Source organism: Cydia fagiglandana, chromosome 14, assembly GCF_963556715.1.
Source record: "Cydia fagiglandana chromosome 14, ilCydFagi1.1, whole genome shotgun sequence".
Lineage (NCBI taxonomy): Eukaryota > Metazoa > Arthropoda > Insecta > Lepidoptera > Tortricidae > Cydia > Cydia fagiglandana.
The window spans coordinates 8919049-8944739 of NC_085945.1; the positions used below are offsets into that span (position 1 = coordinate 8919049).

The following is a 25691-nucleotide window of genomic DNA, read 5'->3' on the forward strand; positions in this document are numbered from 1 at the left end:
AGTCCCATACTAGTATTACTTTATGTGTCGAAGTCTAGTCAAAGGTACCAATTTTTCGCTTACCATAAAGACGTGATTAGTTTGTATCGTTATACGAATAACCTGTCAAAGCGTCCCTATTGCCATAAGGACAAAGTGGGACCTTTTGCTTGAAAACGACACATATATACTTAATCAAGTGATATACATAAGTAAAAGACGTAGGTTCACACAACATATTGAAATTACATACGCTTACTGAAAGCACAGCGATGTGTACAAAGGGGGCACTTTAATTATTAAACGCGCTGATAACTCGCTTCCTGCGTAAAAAAAGATAAACAAAAAATATGTAGACAAATGTTTAGATTCTAAAATTAAATTAGGACCTTGCCTACGCTAAATGCAGAAATACGAAATTAAGCATAACGTACTAATCGTACTATAGATATTATTTAGTACCTAGTAAATATATTTAACATCAATGATATCGTAATCGTAATTTAACGACAAATTAATGACTGTTAGACATTATAGCCCATTAAGCATTCGTATAAATAATAGATGTGGTCATCAGCATCACAAATAAATGCATATAACTTTAATTAGCGTTTTATTACTCAGTGCGTGAGCTGTAGTAAGGTATAACATGTGAGTTGTAATTCAATAGTCATAGCTATCTGCGCCCGGATTGCAAGTTAATTTTATTAGAGTGGAATCGTAGACTATGTTATATAATTAGTAATGTACCTATTACTGATAACTAATAGGTGTTTTGAGAATATATATCACTAATAAATAGCGATCGGCCGAAGTCTCAGTTTCAGTTTCAGCATAAATATAATTTTTCGGTCTAAGGTTCAGTTTCGGCCAAAAAAACTGCCGAACCCATCGGCTGCGCTGAAACATACAACCTTGTACTTTCATCACATTCGGCTAGTTCTCTATATAGATAAGTGAAATCTAATTGGTCTTTCTTAATTAGAATAAGTGTGGTCCAACACGCATATGGTCGGTTTTTATACCACATGCTTGAAATTTATTATAGGTGTTTCATTTTTCATATGTATTAAAATCGTCTATGATTGATGTCCTCCTCCTCGCGTCGGTTTCCTCAATGCTGAGGGTCGTGACCATCTCGTCGAAATAGTTTTGTGTGGACCACTCGGCGCCACACACTTCTATCTGCTGCCTCGTGAAGAGCGTCGTGTACGGTGGTGTCGAGGGTGGCGCGAACCTGGTCAGTCCAACGTATCGGGCTTCTGCCCCTAGGTCTGTTTCCTTCCACTTTGCCAGTGACCACTAATTTTTCGAGATTATCGCTGCTTTTCCTGGCTATGTGTCCGAAGTACTCCAGAATCCTTCGTAGGCAGGTGGTAGAAAGCCTCGTCTGGATCTTGAGCTCCTGAAGAATCGATACGTTGGTGCGATGTGCTGTCCAGGGAATCCCCAGCATCCTGCGCCAGCACCACATCTCAAAAGCATCAATGCGGTCACGGTCGGCTTTCTTTAAGGTCCACGTCTCTGCGCCATATAAGAATATGAAGAACACCAAAGATGATTGATGTAAACGTCTATAAAAGGTTTGATTTCGGTAATACACTCGATTACGGTCGGACACTACTAATAAATGCAAATAACTTAAATTAGCGTTTTATTACTCAGTGCGTGCGCTGTTACAGTAAGCTATGACATGTTAAATGTAATTCGATAGTCATAGCTATCGCCCGGATTGCAAGTTAATTTTAGTACTGTGAAATATTAGACGCTGTTGTATAATTAGTAATGTACTTGAATAGATTACTGTGGGATATATGGGCTAATAGTTCCGAGTGTTCAGACTACAAGGCTTTGCTATTAGAAGTATTCGAACAAATTAAATTATTTGGAGCATTCCACGGGCTGTCCCGTACAAACGCATTTTATTTCCTGTATTGCGACTTCTTTTTCGGCATTTAAAGTAGCCAATTATTTTTCAGCGCATATTTTTGACCATTCGTCATAGAAAAGGAAACTCTTGTACCTGAAAGTCTTCAGAAAATCGCGTTTGTACGGGACAAATGGTAGACGATTTCATGGAATGCTCCATTTTCAGAAGATATTATTATATTATTTCAGTTTATAACAAGGCTTTGGATAGGTAATAATATATTATCAGTGGATTTGAAAGATGAGCTGTGACCATATGTTGAGTTGTTTCAATTACGAGTAAGTACTAAAAAGTTAGTCGTTTACAGTTTACATTAATATTTTTATTAAAAACCGGGCAAGTGTGAGTCGGACTCGCGCACGAAGGGTTCCGTACCATAATGCAAAAAAAAAAACAAAGAAAAAAAAACAAGAAAAAAACGGTCAGTACGGTCACCCATCCAAGTACTGACCACTCCCGACGTTGCTTAACTTTGGTCAAAAATCACGTTTGTTGTATGGGAGCCCCATTTAAATCTTTATTTTATTCTGTTTTTAGTATTTGTTGTTATGGCGGCAACAGAAATACATCATCTGTGAAAATTTCAACTGTCTAGCTATCACGGTTCGTGAGATACAGCCTGGTGACAGACGGACGGACGGACGGACGGACGGACGGACGGACGGACGGACAGCGAAGTCTTAGTAATAGGGTCCCGTTTTACCCTTTGGGTACGGAACCCTAAAAACTACACTATTAGTAATAATTAAAAAGAGAAAATCGTCAAAATTAAAACAAAGATTCGAAATATTCATAGTTTTCCAAGTATCTGACAACGACGTGGTGGGCTGCCAAGGTCAGAAACTTGAATTTAATAAGAACATTTTGCGTTCTAAAATATTATATTCGTGATTAGATACAATCATATTAATTAAATTTGTATTTCATGTAATTTTAAACTTTTGTTAGAGTGACTTGAATCAATGTCAATGAATAAATGAAAAAGCTTTGCAAGTAGGCAAATTTAATATTCTTTATTGCTCACCAATATGAAAAAGAACATGATATACAAACTAAGCATAACTTAAACTATGCTAGACAACAAGGCGGTCTTATGTCTAAAGAGCGATCTCTTCCAGACAACCTTAGGGTAGTGGAAAAAAAAACAAGTAATGTGAGTAGGTGATGCAGTCAGTGATAGAAGTTGAGAAATAAAAATATATACCTAATAATACACATACAAAGTTTATAAAAACGTTTATAACGAGGGTCACAATTGTTACTAATCCTGTCAAACCGGGGTATGTTAACATTTAGTGCGTTGTGATTGGAAACCCACACGATACATGAACTCTCATCGAGACCTATTATATCATAATATTGGTGTAACATCTATTATGAGCCCCAATTGTTTTAGTCACAGTAAACATCACTAAGACGTAGTTGTATTAAGCCGGATCCAGACGGGTGTAACGTAGGGTTTCCAACTGTACTATATTATATAGTATTGTACTATATTTTGACTCTCTATACTATATACTTTTGGAAAAATATATAGTACGCTAAAATACTATATTTCCGATTGAACATATATTACACTTATATTAAACATATTTTAGTATTTTATCTAAAAGTACTATATTTTTTGAAATGTACTATATTTTAGATGCCTTATTCTGGAAAATACTATATTCCACCAAAAAAAAGTTGGCAACCCTAGTGTAACGTGTAATGTAAGATTACGTGTAATACAGTGTCAACGTGTGGACGCGCGCTAATAACCGACAGGCGATGGATGCGGCACGAGCGTTACATGTCAAGGCCCCAGTACATGGGCCATTGCCGGCCACTCCAAGGGACGCAGCCATGCGGTAGAATGAGATAGCAATATCACTTGCTCCCTCTAACGCATAAATGCGTCCCTTGGAATGGCCGGCGATGGCCCATTGTGTACTAGGGCCTTAATGCTCGTAGTGCCGTTGACAGGTCCACACGCGGAATTTGTGCTACATTACACGATTCATTACATTACACGTTACAGCCGTCTAGACGCTGCTTTACAATTGTCTTAGACACATCTGATAAGCTCACACAGTATCATGAGTAAACCTGTTTTTTTCTGTGAAAATGGGCAGCCAAGTTCGTGCACCCCTGAAGGTCGATCGTCAATTGTTTTTGCAAGTAAACTAGAAAACCGACCAAATGACGCCATGCCAACAAGCCGTGTTTCCGCCTAATGTCGTTGACACATCGACGGGCAAAAAACGAACTTGAAGAGTGCGTGAACCTCCGAGTTTTTAAACAACTTAATATGCACGTGTGTTGTGTGCTGTACATCCAGTGTTGCCAACTTGGCATAATTGATGCCAGATCTGGCATATTTTCACTTGCTTTGGCACCAAAATTTTCCATTTAGCATCTGGCATATTTTTTAGCATAATTTAGTCTAAGCCAAGTTTGCACCAAATTGGCAGCAACAATATGCGCCATCGCCTTATGTGGTTCATATTTTCATATGAATTTTGACTTTTGTGGACGGATGGACGTCGACGGATTATATAAAGTCGGCCAAGCAAATCTTGTCAGTAGAAAAAGGCGGCAAATTTGAAAAATGTATGTGTATTAAGTATCTAATTTAAAGTTGGCATTTTAGCATTTTTTTTAGCATATTTCAAAAAACTTTGGCTAATTTTGGCACAATCTAGACATAAGCCTAGCATTTTTTCAAAATCCGAGTTGGCAACACTGTGTACATCAGTTTGAAGAAACGTTCGGAAACAACAAAGTCAAGTAAACTTACTTCGTCGAGTAAAAATGGCTAGATGAAATGTTATGCTTGTCAAAGAGTCGTTTGATCTATAAACCCGTCTTAAGTATTTATTGACATACGAATAATATTCTTAATGTCACATATATAATAATACCCAAGGCGCGTAGAAAAGTAAAACTTGTTTTGGTAAGCTATTTTTAAAAGTAGGTACCTATGAGCGTTATGTTGTCAGTTTCAAAAATAACCATTCCTTACTTACATAGTTTACTTTTTTCCTATGTCTGACGCTATACCTCACATATCCATTTCTTACATGTATTCAAGACCAGAAATACTTTTGTTTTGTAGAGACAGTTGCACAAAAACTAAATTCTGTAAAACAAATTATTTTTCACTTGATGAATACCCAACGCATTATACCCGAAGCCGCTACCCAAATGTTGTCTAGAAGAGATCGCTCTTTAGCGATAAGACCGCCTTTTGTCTGCCTCTATCTTTACTCAATTGTTTTCTCCTAAATTGTATCTGTTACTGAAATGTGCCGGTGTAGAGTATCATCTATCTATCTATAAATATTTAAGGCGAATGTTTTGGCCCTCGTTATTCATAGTTTTCAAAGGAACGGCCATCGCTCTAAGAGTATTGTGACTGCCCTGTTCATACACCGTGTACCGTTCTTACGTAGCATTTGACGTAACAGCAGTTCACACGATTGATACCTCAGTTAAGGTAAGTCACGTGAGTGCAACAATTGTGCAAGTCTGTAAGACAATGTTAGCGTGGGAGTTTATCTAGTAACATAATTTACATACACATATGTGACGTCCCACAGTAAAGGTACTTTATGGCGGTTGGCGCGTACGCTATTGTTAACGCCGCTCCAATATTATTGCGGCGCTATCTGACGTAAGCGCCAGCCGCCATAAGGTACCTTTTGCCGTGGAACGTCACATATGTGACGTTCCACGGGTAAAAGTACCTTATGGCGGTTGTCGCTTACGTCGCGTAGTACCTCATTAGTATTGGGATGCGTTAATAATGACGTAAGCGCCGGCCGCCATAAGGTACCTTTACTCATGGAACGTCACAGATATAAGTACAAAGTGTTGTTAGCCTCTGGGCAAAGTTTCTATGCGTACTTTTACATATTAATCAGGATATTTCTTAGTGATAGTTACAATATTAAAATAATAGTTACCTTAATAAACATATGAAGTCCTTCAGTAGAGTTTCAATAAGTACCTGTAAACAAAACATACACAATTAATATCTAATTTAGCTGAATAATAACTATAAAAAAACACACACAGCTATAAATAAAATTGAACATCTTTATTCGCAGCTGTATGGTTTCCTCAGGATACTCGTCATTTGTGACGTCCCACGGGTAAAGGCACCTTATGGCGGTTGGCGCTTACGCTATTATTAACGCCGCTCCAATATTATTGCGGCGCTATGTGTACTTTTACCGTGGAACGTCGCATTTATTTGTTTCCTCGCGATAGATTTCGTATACTCATCGAAAAGTTAAGTGTTGATGTTCAATATTCAAGCACTGTATATGTAAACTCTTGATGTCGAGTGACATAGGCGTTATACTGGGTGTGGCCTGTAACACGAGCAAATAATTAAAACATAGATTGTACTCCTCAAACGGTGACACTTTTGTTCAACAACTTTTAAAAATTATGAAGTTTTTAGACTCCCTATTTTTCATACAAAATAAATATTATCTTCAATGGACGACATCGCCACGCTATATCATTGTGATTGACGTTGCTTGTCACGCCTTATAAACAACAAAATTCGCAATACATTGCGTCTTAGAATAAATTTTAAAGTGTATTAAAAATCAAACCACAAGTTATTTTTTAAAGTCGCTAAACAAATCTTGGTCAGTATGAGGAGTACAGCCTACAGTTAAATTTTTTGCTCATATTACAGGCCACACCCGGTATGCGCCAGTCTTGTAAAATTTATATGTTTCTAGGAGCCTGATAGGCTCCTAGTTTTTATTTTTAAATATTGTACTTGTAGCATCACGCTGTTTTTAGCATCACGCTGTTTTTTATTGTCAATGTCAACGTATAAATGTAAACTGTCAAAGGTTGGGAAGTATCGCGGTCTCGGTGCCGAATACATTTTTGTTCCTTTCGGCGTCGAGACCCTGGGTCCGTGGGGTCCTGGCGCCCTGAGTCTCTTTGGAGACCTTTCAAAGAGACTCAGGGGCGCAACTGGGGACCCAAGAGCTGGCAGTTACCTCGCTGAACGCTTCGGTCTGGCAGTTCAGCGGGGGTAACGCTGCCAGCATCTTGGAGACCTTGCCACAAGGGCCTTTTTAGGGTTCCGTACGCAAAGGGTAAAACGGGACCCTATTACTAAGACTTCGCTGTCCGTCCGTCCGTCCGTCTGTCACCAGGCTGTATCTCACGAACCGTGATAGCTAGACAGTTGAAATTTTCACAGATGATGTATTTCTGTTGCCGCTATAACAACAAATACTAAAAACAGAATTAAATAAAGAATTAAATGGGGCTCCCATACAACAAACGTGATTTTTGACAAAAGTTAAGCAACGTCGGGAGTGGTCAGTACTTGGATGGGTGACCGTTTTTTTTTTTGCTTTTTTTTGTTTTTTTTTGCATTATGTACGGAACCCTTCGTGCGCGAGTCCGACTCGCACTTGCCCGGTTTTTTTGATTTAGTTTAGATTAGTTTTATTTTATTTTAGAATAGTTTGTATTTAGTTTAATTTTAAGTTATTTTTATTCATTGTTGACATGTTTTGTACCATCTATATGAATAAAGAAACTGTTAAATGGTGGTGTTAAATAAAAAAATCTCTTACTCCCTCTCTCTCTCTCTTACTAGCTTCTGCCCGCGACTTCATCCGCATGGAATTAGTATTTTATAATAATTATAATACCACTTCCATAGTAAATTCCACACACCATTTCACCAGACGTTAAGGGATGATTACCGGAATAAAACCTTTCTTTCGCGGTTTGTAATAGGTATTATTACTATGTATATTTGTATTACTGGCTGAATACAATAATAGGTAGGTACGTAAATAGGTATATGACAGCCGTATCCGTATTCGACTAGTTACAATGAAACAACATCATTGTAATGACATCATCCGAGGCGCTTGAACTTTATCAGATCTACCTCGTGACCACACAGTTTGAGAACCGTGAACTAACAAGAATGGATTCGTACTCAATTGCAGAAAATATATATTTTTTATATTTACATTTGTAACTTACAGCTAACAAGCCAAAGCGTCACAAATATGTCAAACATTATATAGTTATTTCCATTTTATACGTATTTGACTACAATGTAATAAATATAACCACAATTTCACATTTTCGGGAATAAATTGACCCCTTTCAAGTTCCGTACCTATTTGATATTGTCGCAACTCGGAGTCTGCAATTAGTCCGGTAGCAATAACTTTTGAAGTTATAAGATTATTAATGTTGCTTATTTTTTACATATAGTTTCCAGACCACATACTAAACCTAATAATAATAATTTGTGTCATCCTAGGTATTTGCTTAGGTAGAAATTTAGGTATTTCTTTTTTTAAACAGCATTCGGTAAAAACAATATTCGAGATGAAATTCTTTGTTTCCCTGTAAAAGCGAAGTGGCTTCCGACATACACACGCATTTTGTGTCATTTTCATCCACGGGTATAATGACATTTAATAAATACCTAATAGTGAACCTAAAATGCCTAAAATAAAATTATAGTCGGTAAGTGAAGTGTTTTACTTCACAGGATATTATAATATGTTATTCAAACAAATGTGTGTCAAATTCATCCACCGCTTTTATTTTTAATATTTTTTTTTCTTATAAAAATCAAGTATCTGCCACAAAAAAAAATTCATGTTATTAAGTTTACGTCTACATTATTATAATGCCACATCGAGACAACATTCATAATTTGGGTCATTTTCAACCACGGTTTTTTACTATTTGGCAAAATAAAACTTTGCATGAACGGCGTACGCGGGGAAGGCTACCTACGCGGGTAGGGTGCTTGTTAGATGAACATTATGGCTTCTCTATCCGATGGGCCAACGCCGGCCACTCCAAGGAACGCAGCCATGCGGTAGAATGAGATAGCAATATCACTTGCTCCCTCTAACGCATAAATGCGTCCCTTGGAGTGGCCGGCATTGGCCCATCGTGTAGAGGAGCCATTACAGTGTATTTATTTCATTCGGAGGCATCTTTTCATAGGCTCCTCATACTGACCAACATTCGTGAAGTTCGCAATCAAAAGGTACCACTTTATCCTTGCCATAAGGACTCTCTGACAGGTTATTTGTATAAAGATACAATAAAGTTTCCTCTTTATGGTAAACGACAAAGTGGTCCCTACCTTTTGAATGAGAATGTCACATCAGCGACTTTTAAAAATAACTTTTATTCGATATTTAGAACACTTTTTAAGATTATTTTAAGACGCAATGTATTGCTAATTTTGTGATGTATAAAGCCTGGCAAGCAACGTCAATTATAATGATGATGATGTACATTGAATACAAGACTTCATAAATTATAAAAGTTATTGAACAAAAAAGTATGTTCGTTTGAGGAGCAGAATATAATTGTTTTAATTATTTTGGTGATATTACGGGCTCCACCGGGTTGGTATAATTATGAGAAAAAATGTTGGCTTGCGATTATCGTTAGCCACGCCCCCCACAACATAGCATGAATTGAATGCAATAAAAATATTTGCACTTGCATGTGCAACTATAATATGTACCTAGTTGATACATAATATAAAGACTGATTTTATTAATTTTAGTAATATATATTATTACGATACCTTTTGGTTCAATTGGCGTAAAGGACAAAATGCTACTTTTCAGGAGACGCGAAAAACTGCATTTTTTAAAAAATGTTTATAATATATTTTTGTGGTTTATCGAGCTATGTTTTTAATGTGTATTGGAAAAGTACTTAAAATGTTAGTCTCTTTAACCTGAATTAGCAATCATATCTATAAATTAAATACGAAAAAAGTTAATTTCCTTTAAAATTGGTCAAAAACACTATGAATGTCCTTTACGCCCATGAAATTTTTGATAATTTAGTGAATCTTGTTTATTAGGGGGACGTAAGAGACGTTATCAGACTATTTTATTCCAAATTCGGGGTGTATTAGTTACCAGTCACGGTACACATGTTAACTTTTCTCAGCATAATTTACTGTTACGAAGCTTAAAAATGTATCAAACGGTAGTTGATTATGCCAGGTATATCCCGATTAGAGTTATAATAGTATAGTATCTCAAATCCTAAGAACTTTGTTTATTAAAATTTTCATACATAGGAATTTGACATCTTAAAAATAATTACACAGTAACTATTAGTCAAACCCGTTCTTTATCGCTTCCGGTGCAAAAGTGCCCAATACTCACGGCATTACCCCGCTGGATGGCTATGGACAGCCTCTGCACCAGAAAAGATTCAGAGTGGGGATCCTCTCCCTTTTGCCTATGTCACGCACAAATTGTTTCGCGTCAGCACCCCAGCAGCCCGCAGTTTCCTCCGCAAAAGGGCAAGTAAAATAATATCAATATGTAGTATAATATGTCCTTTATGACCATATTGACCATACGAGATACGATATGAAAAATCATCAAGACAAATGAAGGGCTTAAAGGACGACAAAACACATGTAAGTCATTTACAACAATATTTATAGCGGTAACCTTTACGATAATATCCATATTTCTAATTTATAACTGGTAATTTACCATTGAGATAAGCTGTTTTTGCAAGCTCATAGTGCAAAAATTGGGTCGTAAAGGCAACTTTTTAAAAGATATCAAACGAAAGCGCTTGGAATTCTGAACAAAACTGTATATAACGACTACCGTAGGCTCAAAGGGCGTAAGGCACAAAATTGCGAAAATGCAGTTATACTCAGTATTTTTTTTCTATCGAATAGTATTATTTAACGTCTCGATAACTTGAAAAAAATGTCCGGCACTATGAAAAATCAATGCTTGAACACAATTTTCCAACGCATTTGGCCGTATCTGCCAATTCAAAACAATTTTGTGAGACATTTTGGCGTAACTCCCAACTTTGTGTACGATTTGCGTGGATGTCTTTTGCATCGGAAATTTTATTAAATAAACATGTGGTAATTTTTTGTCCGTTACGCCTCTGTGCGCTTTTTGAGTGCTAAATGTACGTTACGCCCACAACTAATGGATGTTTACACGAGTGTTAGATAATTCAATGTACGAGATACGCCCCCATACTATGTATAATTTCGGGTTTATAATTGTTGTTTTTTTGTGTTTAAGTGGGATGAGCTAGTTATACTTTCCTTGTGAATTTTTTTATTAAGTAGGTACTTGCATTACCTGCTCATGTGCTCATTGCTTTATTTATAGGGTTACTACATTTAAACAATTTAGTGGGTACTTTTTCATCAGTTTTATGGAAATAATAAAACATGACTATATTCAAATGATAATTATGGCGTTTAATTAAGGTAAGACTGATAACTTTTAGTTTTGTTTGTGACTGGGTCATTGGTAATACCTATTGATTAAAACGTATCATTAATACTTTTTTGTTTAAACCCTAATTTACAGGATTACCCTTATGAAAGTTACTGTTTAGTTAAATTAACCTTTGCATTTAAATCCATAGAAGTACGTAAGCCTGGCCTTTTTCTACTCTAATGTAATGTCATAAATATGCGATCTATTCATTAAGTTTTACTGAATAGGCTTATGAAATTTCTAAACTACTATTTAATAGTATTTTAGTATGTAAAAGTAAAATTTATAATATAATTAACATTACAAACAGAAATAACGCATAATACTTTCTATAGTTAAATTAATTTGTTAGAAATTGTTGTATATCAATATATACATCAATGGTAGGACAGCAGTGATTCTGTTGAAGTAATATACCTAAACAAATAAATAAAACATTGTTTTAGTGGCTAAGAAAACGACCTTTTCCACGTTTAAGTATTCAAAATAACAAAAACGTGGAAAAACTTAACAGTGAATCTCTATATTTTTTCGGAACAAAAATGTAAATTATAGTAAGTACTTAGAAGTATTCAGTATTCAGTATTCATTTATTTCTTGCTTCCATGGTACATTTTTAGGTGGTATTTACATTTCTTATGGTATCACATGGACCCTGAATAGGGTGTAGCAAACATAAGTACATACATAATTCAATTAAGTTACAGGTACTTAATACATCTCTAACATAACTCTAGTGGCTTTTACAAACTTATAAAGTATAGTGTTCCCTAAATGCAAGTAGTAGCAATATTGGCAATATTGCAACGAAATTATTGGAATTACGCCAAATGGTACTAAAACAGTTTAAAGTTTAGTACATTACGCCCTTTTTCTAATAAGATAAACAATAAAGAAGAGACGTAAGGGACGCCCTTCTTAAAAACAGTCGTGTTTTTTTGCGTAACAGACATGCTATTCTCGTTAATAAGCATTGTATTGTAAGTTCAAGAAATCAGTTTAAAAGACCTCAATAAGTTAGGAATAAGCCACATACAGGCATTAGTTTATTCAAACAAACAAAAAAGGTCTGATTTTTTTCCTCAAACAAAAAGGTTTTTTGGCTCTCCTGAAAAATCGCGTTTTGTCAGTTAAGCCCTTTGAGCCTACGGTAGTCGATATATTATCCAAGAAGCTTGAACTATCAAAAGTGTTGGTAATTATTATTGAGGGTAAATGTATAATAATAATACTTCAATTTAATTTGTTCAAATACTTCATAGTGGCCTCGCTCTTGTCGGTGGAGTATTCGCCATTCCGATCTTTTCTCTGCCACTCTGTTTTGAACTCCTGATGCGTCACGTCACTACATTAATTTTCTCATTGGCCTGGTCAATATATGCACGTCTCGGTCTTCCTCTGCCTTTCTGTTCTTCTATTCTGCCTTCAATTATAGAGTTTATGTAAGTATCGTGACGTATCATGTGCCCCAACATGTTTCTCCTTCGATTTTCAATTGTTTTTAGCAGAGATCTCTTCTCACCTACCAAATTAAATTAAATTAATATACTTGAAGTAATATAAACAAATAAAAAAAAACATTGTTTTTGTGGCTAAGAAAACGACCTTTTCCACGTTTAAGTATCCAAAATAACAAAAATGGGGAAAACTTGACAGTGAATACATCTCTATAATTTTTCGGAAAAAAAATGTAAAGTATAGTACTAGAACTATAGTGTTCCCTAAATGCATGTTGCCAATATTGCAAAGAAGAGGCGTAAGGGACGCCTTTTTAAAAATAGTCGTGTTGTTTGGCGTAACGGACATGCTATTTTCGTAAATAAGCATTGTATTCAAGAAATCAGTTTAAAAGACCTCAAAAAATTAGGAATAAGCCACATACAGGCATCAGTTAATTCAAACAAACAAAAGTGTCTGATTTTTTTCTCAAAACAAAACTGATTTTTGGCTCTCCTGGAAAATCACGTTTTGTCAGTTAAGCCCTTTGAGGCTACGGTAGTGGATATAACTTATTTTCGCCAAAATGTCCTTTACGCCAATTGAACCCAAAGGTATTATCCAAGAAGCTTGAACTATCAAAAGTGTTGGTAATTATTATTTAAGGTAAATGTATTCAAAACATAAGAATAAACAGGCTTTAAGTAGCCTCAATACGTGTAATTAATAATATCTATTGTAAAAAATGCTAAGAACAAAAAAATACATTAAAAAAATAATGTGCATAATTTACGTTAAGTATAACCAGGTTAGCTGGACAAATGGACATATTGTTTAAAAACCAAAAAATATTTAAAAAATTTAAAAAGACTGGTTTGTGCTATTTATAATGAAAAAAAAAATGTTTATATTAAAATTTATTAGTCCATATAATTAAGATATATTGAAGTTAGACTTGATTAGATAATTAGATATAGAAATCAAAATATTAATAACATTAATATAAATTAAGTTCAAGAAGTAATATTGTTATCAAAGAATGAAAGTTACCTCAAGTCACGGCATTAATAAGCAAATTTTACTCAAGTGGTACCTTTTCCCTGTCATTGTCACAAGTACATATATGATGCGTAACCGTGAACACTAAAGTTTGTAAATTGCGAACTCTTTCTGTTACTCCAATTAGACGTAATAAAAGTGACAGAGAAAGATGTCCGCAATTTGCGAATTGCGATGTTCGCGGTAGGCCCTCAGGATGGATATGTCGCATATTTGTTAATCAACATTACGTAACGAATGTCAAAGAGGAATTTCACATTCTCAATGTGTATAGATATAAACAGACCTTAATTCTCTTTCTTACTTACACACTTACAGTTATTTTGCTAAATGGTGACATAATGTACAATATCTATAAGTTCTCTTTGTAGTAGTATAACTTTGCATAAGTTGCGTTAATTTGGCGCGCAGGCGAAGTAAACATGCGTTGCGCACGCAACGTGTGGTTTTTAGAGAGAGGCCCTTACCCGCCGCCACGCCAAGGTCGCGCCGCACCCGCCGCGCCCGCTCCCCGTGCACGGCCCGCGTTGCTCGTTAAGAGCCACCCGCTAACGTCGTATGAACGCGAACATTATTTTTGTATTATTTGTTTATGCAATGGATGAAACTGACACAAATTCATATTTCTTATTTATCCCGCCTTTTATATTAATAAGGTGTGAACTCTAGTAACCTTAATATTCTTTTGTTATGGTAATAGCCTGTTAGAACAAAATTATTAAAAATCTTATGAAGCTGTGCCTCAATAAGACACAAAAACATGTAATGTACATATTGATACGATTAAATGCGACGTCAGCAATTTATTTTAACTTTAATTATTTTTTGAGTCATTTTGAATAGTATGACATAATATCCGATTGCAATGGACGTAATTGACACAAACTATGTTTTCACATTAAAAAAACTATCCTAAATGCGACACAGTTACATGTTTTCTCTCGAATATTCTTTTCTCCAAAATAATTCAAAATAAAAATAATTACCACATATTATTAAATAACTTAAAAAGCAAATAATATCTGTGACACAAAACAAAATGTAAGATTAACATCTTAAAACAGCATTCGTAAGCGAAAAAAAATTTGACTTTAATATTACTTTAAGTTAGGGCTCAAAATATAGCCAGCGCTGCAGGACTAAATCGCAAAATGTCTCACCCTTATTAGTAAAACGACGTGCCCTACAAAGAAGCGAAGGTACTCTACCTTTTACTTGTAATCTAATGATGCTTAGGTACTAATAGCCCCCGTTCAGAAGGGTAACTACGGAAAACTTACACTAAGCATAGCCGTTGCATGCTCCGAATTTTCTTGTAACTTTGAATATGTGTAACTTCTAGCGGCCCACCAGCCAGAAGTTACACATGTTCCAATACCTCCATACAAATGTGATCCATTTTAACTGCTCGTGTGTGTACAATAGCAAGACTACGTTTATATTGTAAACACTGTAACATCATTATTTTCTTGATTGCGTCTGTGACGCTTGAGATCATGGAGGCTGATTGATCCACGCCCATCTTAGTGTTCCGGACGGCAATGCTAGATTTTCCTCACTGCATCTTTCCGCGTTCTCGCTGTACAATGACATTATTATTGCAATGAGAGCAAGAGTGGACTGATTTTTACAGTGTTATCATGACTTGAAATTGTATGACACAAGTGGACCGATTTTTGGATAAATTTGGGTGGTTTAAAAAACTTCTATTACTTAGTTCTGCATGTAATAAATACAAACAAGTATAACTAACTACTTAATATTATTAGAATAGTTAGTTTAAGTCAGTTTAGTTTATATTTTGTACTTTTTATGTGGCAATAAAGCATTTCATTTCAATTCATTTATATATCTTTCCGTTGAGATAAGAAATTACCATATATTTTCGTAAGTCAGTTGAGGATTCTTAAAACATAATATTACGGTGAACTGCGCTAATTATAGTAATTAGGTCTGCACAGAATGAGGAACTCTATCTGTCTACCAAAGTTTATCAAAATCTAAGGAAAAAAGAAAACGTCAAAAAAATAAAAAACGCTTAGACGAAACGCCTTGTATAAATCTGACAGACATTCACTTGATATGACAAGAAAATAAAAATACGGAATACATATTAAAGGGATAAGTTCGCCTTTGTACTGCCTATCCTGTGCCATAAATTTGTTTTGTGTTTTGTACAATAAAGAGTTTATACATACATATTTACAATAAATAGTGCAGAAGAGAGTTAACATAAAATTAATTTTATAATAAAGGAGAAACGGCCTTCAGTTCAATATTTAATGACAATAAATTTAATATAAACAGGTAACAGACAAAACAGTTCAGAAACAGAGCCGTCTGTCAAACTATTGTCTTAAACTGGAAACTAAGCAAGGCCAAACCCTACCCTTCATTGAATTATTAGCGAATTTGTAATTTGGTAACCAAAATAACCGAGGAACTGTACAATGCTGGGATGTTACGAATGGAGTTAAATAAATACGATAAATAGCAGGTACTTCCCTAGATCCCTACTCATTCCCAACTTACATAATAAATGCGAAAGGCAGTGTTGCCAACTTGGCATAAATGATGCCAATTTATTTGGCATAAATGATGCATATTTTCACTTGCTTTGTCATCAATATTTTCCATTTAACATCTGGCATATGTTTAGCATAATTTAGTCTAAGCCAAATTTGCACCAACTTGTCAGCAACAATATGCGCCATCGCCTTATGTGGTTCACATTTTCATATGAATTTTGACTTTTGTGGACGGATGGACGTCGACGGACTATATAAAGTTGGTCAAGCAGATCTTGTCAGTAGAAAAAGGCGGCAAATTTGAAAAATGTATGTGTTTTAAGTGTTTAATTTCGAGTGACATATATTTTAGCATTTTTTTAGCATATGTCAATAATCTCGACATAATTTTGGCTTAATCTAGACATTAGTCTAGCATTTTTTCAAAATCCTAGTTGGCAACACTGGCGAAAGGAACTGTCTATCTGTTACCTCTTCATGCTTAAACCGCTGAACCGATTTAGATTTGGTATGGAGATAATTTAGTTAAAGTAAATTCGTTGGCTAGTTGCAAACTTAACGAATTAAATAAGCTCACCATTCTCGATAATTCCAAAATCCGGATTCGAATCAGGAATGGAAAGGAAACGTGCATTTATCGAAGCAACGGGCCCGGGCCCTAATTTTAGCATCACAAAGAGCAGGGCGGGCTGTCATTCGCCATTGTTTAAGGCGCAGACGTAATTTAAATATTCCATCGCGGACGACGGGTTTGACTCGTCGTTTTTCCTTCGAAATTTGAACACGCTTTGACTTGTGTAGACGGTTCTAGAGCGGTTTCGGCTGGTTCGGCTTAGGGATTATTGATTGAACAAATTGAGAGAACAAAAAAAACATACGTAGGTACAGGTACCGACATAAATAATAGAATCTACTGACAGACGCATTATTTATTTACAACTTGGAGAGTGTTAATAGAGTAAAAATGGCGGGCCTAACTCCTTAAGGTTCCCCCATTCAACCATTCAACCATTGGACTAAACAGAAACAATGAATCAAAACCAAAATATTATTTTGCTAATCCGCGAAAAGATAATGTGCTAGTCAATCAGTGCTAACCCGTTATACTTACTTGCGTATTTTTACATGCAATCAATGTAAACAATTAGTTTGGTGCAGGATTGTAGAGAGCACTTAAATATAATACAAAAAATACATCTAAAAACAATCGAATGTCTATTTATTAAAAACAAGTATTCAAATAAAAAACAAGACCGAAGCGATCCCATAAGTGTTCCGTAAACAAAGTTTTGTACGGAACACTAAAAAACACAGATAAAACCAGTTAATAATCAAATAAAACCACTTATTATTAAATCAATATTACAGTTATATTTCCTTACGCACATGTGATTCATGTCATAACACATACAGAGACAAAGGAAACCAAGCATCAGACAAAGACAGACACCCGATATCTGAGCATCACTAATTCCTTATTAAAAATAAATCAAGGACCATTGTTCGATAATTTTATTTTGTCGACACGTGCAATCCTTACCCTTAAAGTGTCAATCAAAATCTCTTATTATAAAGACATGAAGGTTCAATTTCGTGCAATAAATAAGGAAGAACTATATGAATCACATTGTTTTCGCGTTTTAAATGTGCCAAGGATAACCTATATGATGCGTTGCTGATACGGGAAACTGAACCATACGGACTGTAACACAAAGTTGTTTTATAAACGAACTAACTGGGTGAGATGCGAGTGTGCTAAAGTATAAATCAGGGTTATGTTAAACAGCCTTTGTGAGTAGTACGACAAAGAAGATACGCGTATGACCGATTTATTACGCCTACATCATGTTCACAGTTATATGAAAGTAGTCTAATGTTAAGGTTATACAAAAAACTAAATGCTACTATACCTACCTGCGTATAATATATAACACTAGGTATAACTTTCCATGTCCCTTTGACACCTCTTCATAATATATCTCTATCTTAAGAACTACGCAACTACTTACGGGGCAATATTAGTATCTAAGGATCGAAACTTTCAAAAAATAATTCCTTGCGTTTACATTTTTAAAAAGTTTCCAAGCAAAACTCTATCTTCATAAATTAAATGTCAGCTCAAGTGGGCCAGAATAATAGTACATTACTACAGAGGCCGGGACAAAAGGGGTTGCCGGCCGAAGACATATAGACGGCCGAGCGAAGCGAGGCCGGATAGGTCTGAGCGCGGGCAACCCCATTTCCCGCCGAGGTATGTATAGTGCTTTTCTCAAACATGCAATGAAATAAATAAAATAAAAAATCCACGAAACCCAAGTTTTATTTATAGAAAAAACTAAAAGTAAACTACACCCAAAATATAACCAACACGTACCTATATCATTATCACGCGTATGTTTTACACGAGTCGTGTATTTTTACTACCCGTATATTTTCATGTATCTTTGATTTTTTCGCCTTGTATCCGTCTGACTGTCGTTTTCGTCACATAAGTTTACATAGTCTTTCATATTGATATCATGTTTCACATACATCGTTGCTTTATGCATGGAGTAAATAAGAATAATTTCCACAGTGTTGACGAATTTGTAGTTACATTCATTTAAAATATGCCACAAAACTGTTTCTAATAAACTGTAAGCCATTTTTCTTAGTTTCTCAAATAATAAAATTGCCGTAAGCAACCATATACATACTTCGTCTTTGACTTGGCGGCAGAGGCTGCAAGTTATTTAAAATCAATTCTGCTTACGCTGCCAATTCCAACACCTACGATTACAATTAATATTAATTTCATTATTTCGTCGGAACTCATATTAAAGTCAAAAAATCAACAACGCACCATAAATCCAATAAAACAGAATGAATATTTTTCAACTTTACCTCCATAACAATTTAAAAAATATAACTACGCGTGTTTGAGTAGACCGTTTTACCGCTAACGTTTAGATGAAATATTTTAAATGTTTTTATTTGTGTAGTTAAATTTATAATTTAAAATTATATAATGTATTATTTATTAAGTTCATGTTGATTTTATACAAATAAAACTGCAAATTATAGCAAACATTGTTTTTTGTTTTTTTTTTTATAGGCGTAGTGGCAGAGTGTCATTACGAACCATAAAGCAAATACTGCCTCTAGTTTTTTTTAATGGATTAATGCCACGATGCTGTGTCACAAATATCTGTGAAATGAAAATTAAAAAAGAGGACTTTGCCGGCCTAGGCCTGCAAGATGTGTATGAAATTCCATTAACGACCTTTTGTCCTAGCCGCACCTGAAACGTCATACTTCGCAGCCTATTATAAGGAACATAACATCAATATTTCATTGCATGTTTGAGAAAAGTTTATTATAAGATTGTCAAATAATTTCATACAATTTTGTCGTTTAAATAATCTCAAGTTCAGTTTAGTCAAACGTAAGTACCAAGTGTATATCAGATATGTATTATTGTTTATTATTGTTTATTATTTTAAAAAAATTGTAATTACAGCGTTCGCCAATACATTACAATCTTAGATACTATTTAACCAACATTACTTAACCTAATTTTTAAATTCACTACACTACTTAATTAATACAGCGATTCAAATATTCGTTTACATTGTTCTACAAGTTGTGACCACTTGGATGCGAACACATCAATGTGTGGTGCCATATTAAGTACAGAGTTGAGCAGCGTGAGCGCGGTGTGTAGCGGCGCTTGGCGCAGCAGGCCGTTTATGTATGTATAAGATTTATTCGCACAGACAAAGGCACCGACTAAGTAACTTTTATCAGTAACTGCGATAATGAACCCTTAAAACGGAGTACAAAAGAACGTAACAGCCCAAGATTTCGTACAATTTACGTCATATCGTATAAGCCTAACCCTATAAATAGATAAAACGGAACCCTAACAATGGGTTTAACCCTCTGCCCGCGACAGCACCCCCGTCACGAGCGCTTGACGGACCGATTGTTATTTAAATGTTCTTCCTTGAATTTGGAGCGGGTTAGGGTTGGTATTCGCCTAGTTTGGGTTTCGATTTCGAAGCAAGTTTCACTTTACGCAAGGACCCTTGTTCACGTTATAGGAGATGATGGAAACGGATTGCAAGTTGCAATTTAATGTTTTATTCTCGTACGAAACTATTGGGTATTGACGTCTGGATATACTTTACGAGTGGAATATGTACATAGGTCATACTAAACTTTGAGAGACTCCAAAACAGTCAAAATATACCTACGCAATATTACGTTCGTCTTCGCTATGCGTCTATTGGTGGTAGTAATACTAGTAATTATAAATTATTAATAAAAAAACTGTCCACTCTTGTGATACTTACAGCATGTATCTACGTACAGCGTAGCGAAGGTATAATATTGGGAGACCCTTTTAAATGTTTCACATTTTTTTCCTAAGCTTTCTCTTACTAACAATATCTATACCTAATATTATTCCAAGAACTCGGAAATTAAATATGCAACGAGTATTATTGTAGATTGCTTATCTAGAAGACGAAGCAGGAAAGATAATTTTAGACTAACAGCGTTCGAGATATTTGCCCTAACAAACATTAAGTTTAACCGAAATCCCGGTATCGGTTTCGGTTAACCTCGGGTCCGCACTACCGAGATTCGAGATGGACTCATGTGTGAGACAGGTCACAAGGGCCACCCCCGTGAGATCTCGCCGGACTTGCAAATTACATCCGAGGAGCGAAATACTCATGCATGCCTTGATTGCTTTTGGATTTCGGTCTGTATACACGGTTGAAATGCAATTATTTTCTATAGAGGTATATTATCACAGAATAAGGGCTCATTTAGACGATGCTAGCTTAATTACATTGCGGGGTTTGATCGGTCGGTTGAATTGGACGTAACCAACAGTCCGCAATGTAACTAGTGTAAATATCAAATGATATTTCGTACATAAGTGAACACCTACTATCAAAAGAAAGAACAACATCTTATTACATACCGCAGTGGCCAACACTCTACCCAAATAGATTACTTTCTTCTAAGAAGGAGTAAATTACAGTCGGCTAAGGACTGCAAAGTAGTACCCAGTGAGAGCCTAGTTTCCCAGCATAGGTTACTGATTCTAGACTTAAATCTTAAAGTACAACACTTGCAAAAGAACTCGAAGCCCCCACCTAGAACGAAATGGCATGGATTGAGGGACAGAGATTTAGCTGAAGAATTTAGGAAACGAATAGTCGATAAGATGGTAGGAATGGGTGATATGGCAGAGATGAGAGTGAATGATTGCTGGAATGAAATGGCAGTATGTTTAAGAAGTGTAGCGAGGGATGTTTTTGGGGAAACAACAGGGAAAGGGAAGATTGATAGGGATACATGGTGGTGGAATGAAGATGTGCGAATGGTTCTGAAAGAAAAGAAGAATGCTTTTAAAGAATGGAAGAGTGTGGAAGAGGGTAACGATAGAGAGAAAGGAATCAAGAGGTCAGCGTATCTTACAAGTAAAAAGATAGCAAAGAAAGCAGTTGCAATCGCAAAGGCCAAGGTACAAGATAAATTGTACGATTTCCTGGAGAGCCCACAAGGCCAAAAAGATCTGTACAGAATAGCAAGAGAGAGAGAGAAGAATGCAAGAGATATAAATCATATGAAATGTATAAGAGACGAAGCAGGAAAGATTTTGACGGATGACAAGAGCATAAAAGAACGCTGGAAGAACTACTTCAATAAACTTATGAACGAAGAGAATGACTGGAGTGGAGTGCTAGAAAATGTTAGAAGTAACATTGGTATGGTGAGGGAGATCACGGTAGAAGAAGTAAAGATGGCTGTGCAAGGTATGAAGAATGGGAAAGCGGTTGGGCCAGATGGTATACCTGTGGAAGTATGGAAGTTTCTGAAAGCGGATGGATGGAAGTGGCTGACTTTATTCTTCAATAAGTTTTTGCAAGAAGAGGCGATCCCTGATGAATGGTGCAACAGTTCACTGGTGCCCGTTTTTAAAAATAAGGGTGATGTACAGGATTGCAACAACTATAGGGGAATAAAGCTCATGTCACATAGTATGAAGGTATGGGAAAAAGTGGTAGCGAGACGAATGAGAGAAGAAAGTGAGGTAACACAGAACCAATTTGGGTTTATGCCGGGCCGGGGAACTACGGACGCCATATTTGCACTTCGCCAACTGTGCGAAAAATACAGACTTGCGCAAAAGAACTTGCACATGGTGTTCGTGGACTTGGAAAAGGCATACGATAGAGTACCCCGTGAGGTTCTGTGGTGGTGTATGAGAGAGAAAGGAATGCCAGAGAAGTATGTACGGCTTGTTCAGGCGATGTATGACAGAGCCAGTACTCACGTCAGGTCGGAAGCAGGAGTAACCGACAAGTTCAATGTGGCGGTAGGTTTACACCAGGGGTCGGCCTTAAGCCCGTATTTGTTCCTCCTGGTTATGGATGCTCTGACATCGAACATACAGGAGGAGGCACCTTGGTGTATGCTGTTTGCCGACGACATTGTTCTTGTCGGAGAAAATGCACTTGAGGTCCAGAGCAGGCTGGGAAAATGGCAAGAAAAGCTGGAAAGCGTGGGACTCAAAATAAGCAGATCCAAAACGGAGCACATGTTCTGCGATTTCGGTGGTCCATCCAGTTTTTCCCATATTGCCTTAAACGGTGTATCCCTACCAGTCTGCTCTGACTTCCGGTACCTTGGGTCATTGATCCAAGGTGACGGAAACATCGACCGAGACGTGAAAAATAGAATAAATGCGGGATGGATGAAATGGCGACAGATCTCTGGAACAACTTGCGATCCACGAATGCCCCTTAAACTTAAGGGGAAAATATACAAAACGATCGTGAGACCTGTTGTAATGTATGGATCAGAATGCTGGGCGACGAAAGTAGCGGATGAAAGAAGAGTGCATGCAGCGGAAATGAGAATGCTGAGATGGATGTGTGGAGTGACGAGAAAGGATCGGATTAAGAATGAGTATATAAGAGGAAGTTTGAAAGTAGCTCCAGTAACGGAGAAAATGAGGAGTGCTAGGTTGTCGTGGTATGGGCATGTAATGAGGAGGGATGAATGCCATATAGGCAAAAGAATGTTAGGGATGAATGTTGATGGACGGAGAGCGTATGGTAGACCCAAAAAACGATGGATGGATTGTGTGAAAGAGGATATGAGAAAGAAAGGAGTAAGTGCTGAGGACACGAAAGACAGAGGAGAATGGAAGAGAAAAACATGTTGTGCCGACCCCACATGACGTGGGATAAGGGCAGGGGAAAGAAGAAGAGATTTCGTACATAAGTTCCGAAAAACTCATTGGTACGAGCAAGGACTTGAACCCGCGACCTCCGGATTGAAAGTCGGGCGTCATATCCACTCGGCCACCACCGCTCTTTCAGGGCATTCAGATATAAATACAATTTAATTATTGTTGCCCCAATAAAACATAGAAGCAGTAAAATGGTATCATTTCCAGATGTTTACCAGCCGCATCCCGATCATCAAAGGTTTATTGCTATCAGTCAATCCACACGAACCGTGTGATGGTCTCAAGTGCTATTAACGCTTTAAGTGTATCGTATTGAGAAAAACCGGGCAAGTGCGAGTCGGACTCGCGCACGAAGGGTTCCGTACCATAATGCAAAAAAGGTCACCCATCCAAGTACTGACCACTCCCGACGTTGCTTAACTTTGGTCAAAAATCACGTTTGTTGTATGGGAGCCCCATTTAAATCTTTATTTTATTCTGTTTTTAGTATTTGTTGTTATAGCGGCAACAGAAATACCTACATCATCTGTGAAAATTTCAACTGTCTAGCTATCACGGTTCGTGAGATACAGCCTGGTGACAGACGGACAGACGGACGGACGGACGGACGGACAACAGAGACTTAGTAATAGGGTCCCGTTTTACCCTTTGGGTACGGAACCCTAAAAATCAATAACATTACCGTGGCTACGCGGTATCTCGATTCCAGATTGCCCATTCGAACCTGTCCACTGAACACACAGAAACAACCTTTTTCCTGTATCAAGTTTGTCACTTTTTTTTGACGTGATAATGATAGGCCTTTTCATCTGTATCAGATGTTTTAAGCAGCGTCCCGGTAACGACACTTGCGTTCGTGGTTGTATAGCCCTATGCGGGAGAGTATCCCTCGTCCGCACACGCGGCAGGTGTATGCTCCCCCAGATGGGTGGGGGTTGGAGGCCTGCTCGTGGCGCCTCAAGCGTTTTTCTTTTAAAGAGGAAAACCAGGCATCGTCATGCTTGGATTGGCCATCATGAACAACACGTCGCCACATGGGTCGATCTTCGGCGAGATTCTGCAATTGGTTGCATGCGATATTAAAGGCAACCATATCACGTGACGTGATAACGTCTTATAAATTGATGAACACCGGTAGCATGTACGAAAAAGTGTCACGTTGTGGACAGATCTCCGTGGTAACGTTGTGGACGGATCTTCATGGTAACGTTACGTAATGTATTGTCTTATCTTATGACGTTATTACGCAAAGTTATCGTCCGTAAACGGAATTTCCAGACAGCCATTTTTTTTTTGGTGATGTTTACCAAACAAACGGCAAAGCGAAAAGGGCCGATCATTTTATAAGTCTCTATCGGATACGCCTGAGATCGCACATACTGCGAATATTCCGTAACTCGGAATCAAATAATTGCAGCTAATTATGGCTTAAGTTTATTACGAATATTACTACATGTCAGGTAAATCATCATAGTAGGTACCTATTTAATTTTAAAATAATAAATGAATATGGATATACGAGTAGGTAACCGAAAGACGACAAAAGAAGTCTAACTAAACTGCCACTTGCCTAGTTACTGTCAAGAAATCAAAGCATTATGACTAATAAACTATTTTGGTTCGGCAGTCTACGTGCATTCGATGTAAGCAGCTTGCAACTATGCTCTATTCTAAAACGTTGCACCTAACAAGCGAACCTAAGACGCGTTCATATTTAGAGCAGGCCATGTGTTGTATCCCTTGCCCTTAACCCTCCGGAAGCGAGGGCTATTTCAGTCAGTTAAAATAAATTGAACAGTCCCAAGTTTACGACCGTTGCAGTTAACGCAGTACAAAACTATAACGGTTCAAGATTTGATGCGTTTTCGAACGATCAGTAATACATTTAAAAAAAAAGGCTGGACTTTCCGGGACTCAATTTAAAATTGTATCAATCAGCCTCGACACCCAAAACGATAAACATACATATTTTGCGGGCGTTAATACACGCATATTGGATTGTCTGTAGTCTGTACCTACATAATTATTGATCTTGCACAAAGTATTGCAATAATATTGGTAAATTACATTTCGCACAACAACAATAACAATTCGCACGCGCTTGCTTTGACCAAAGAGAATAGAATATATAGAGGTGTATTGTCCAAGAAAATTATGTAGCCACTGTAAATTTACTGCCATCTTTCGACAATAGATTAAAACTGTTAGAA

General features: G+C 36.7%; 1 protein-coding gene across 4 annotated transcripts in view; it reads right to left on the minus strand.

Annotated features, from left to right (window-relative positions):
- LOC134670708 (brain tumor protein) overlaps positions 1-25691 on the minus strand; it is a 502486-nt gene that overhangs the window by 179203 nt on the left and 297592 nt on the right. For 2 of the 4 annotated variants that reach the window (XM_063528521.1, XM_063528524.1), the window contains exon 2: positions 5857-5900. The exons of the other annotated variants lie outside the window; for them this stretch is intronic. The gene's annotated coding sequence lies outside the window, so the exon portion shown is untranslated. The remainder of the gene's footprint in view (positions 1-5856; positions 5901-25691) is intronic. 4 annotated transcript variants of the gene reach the window in all.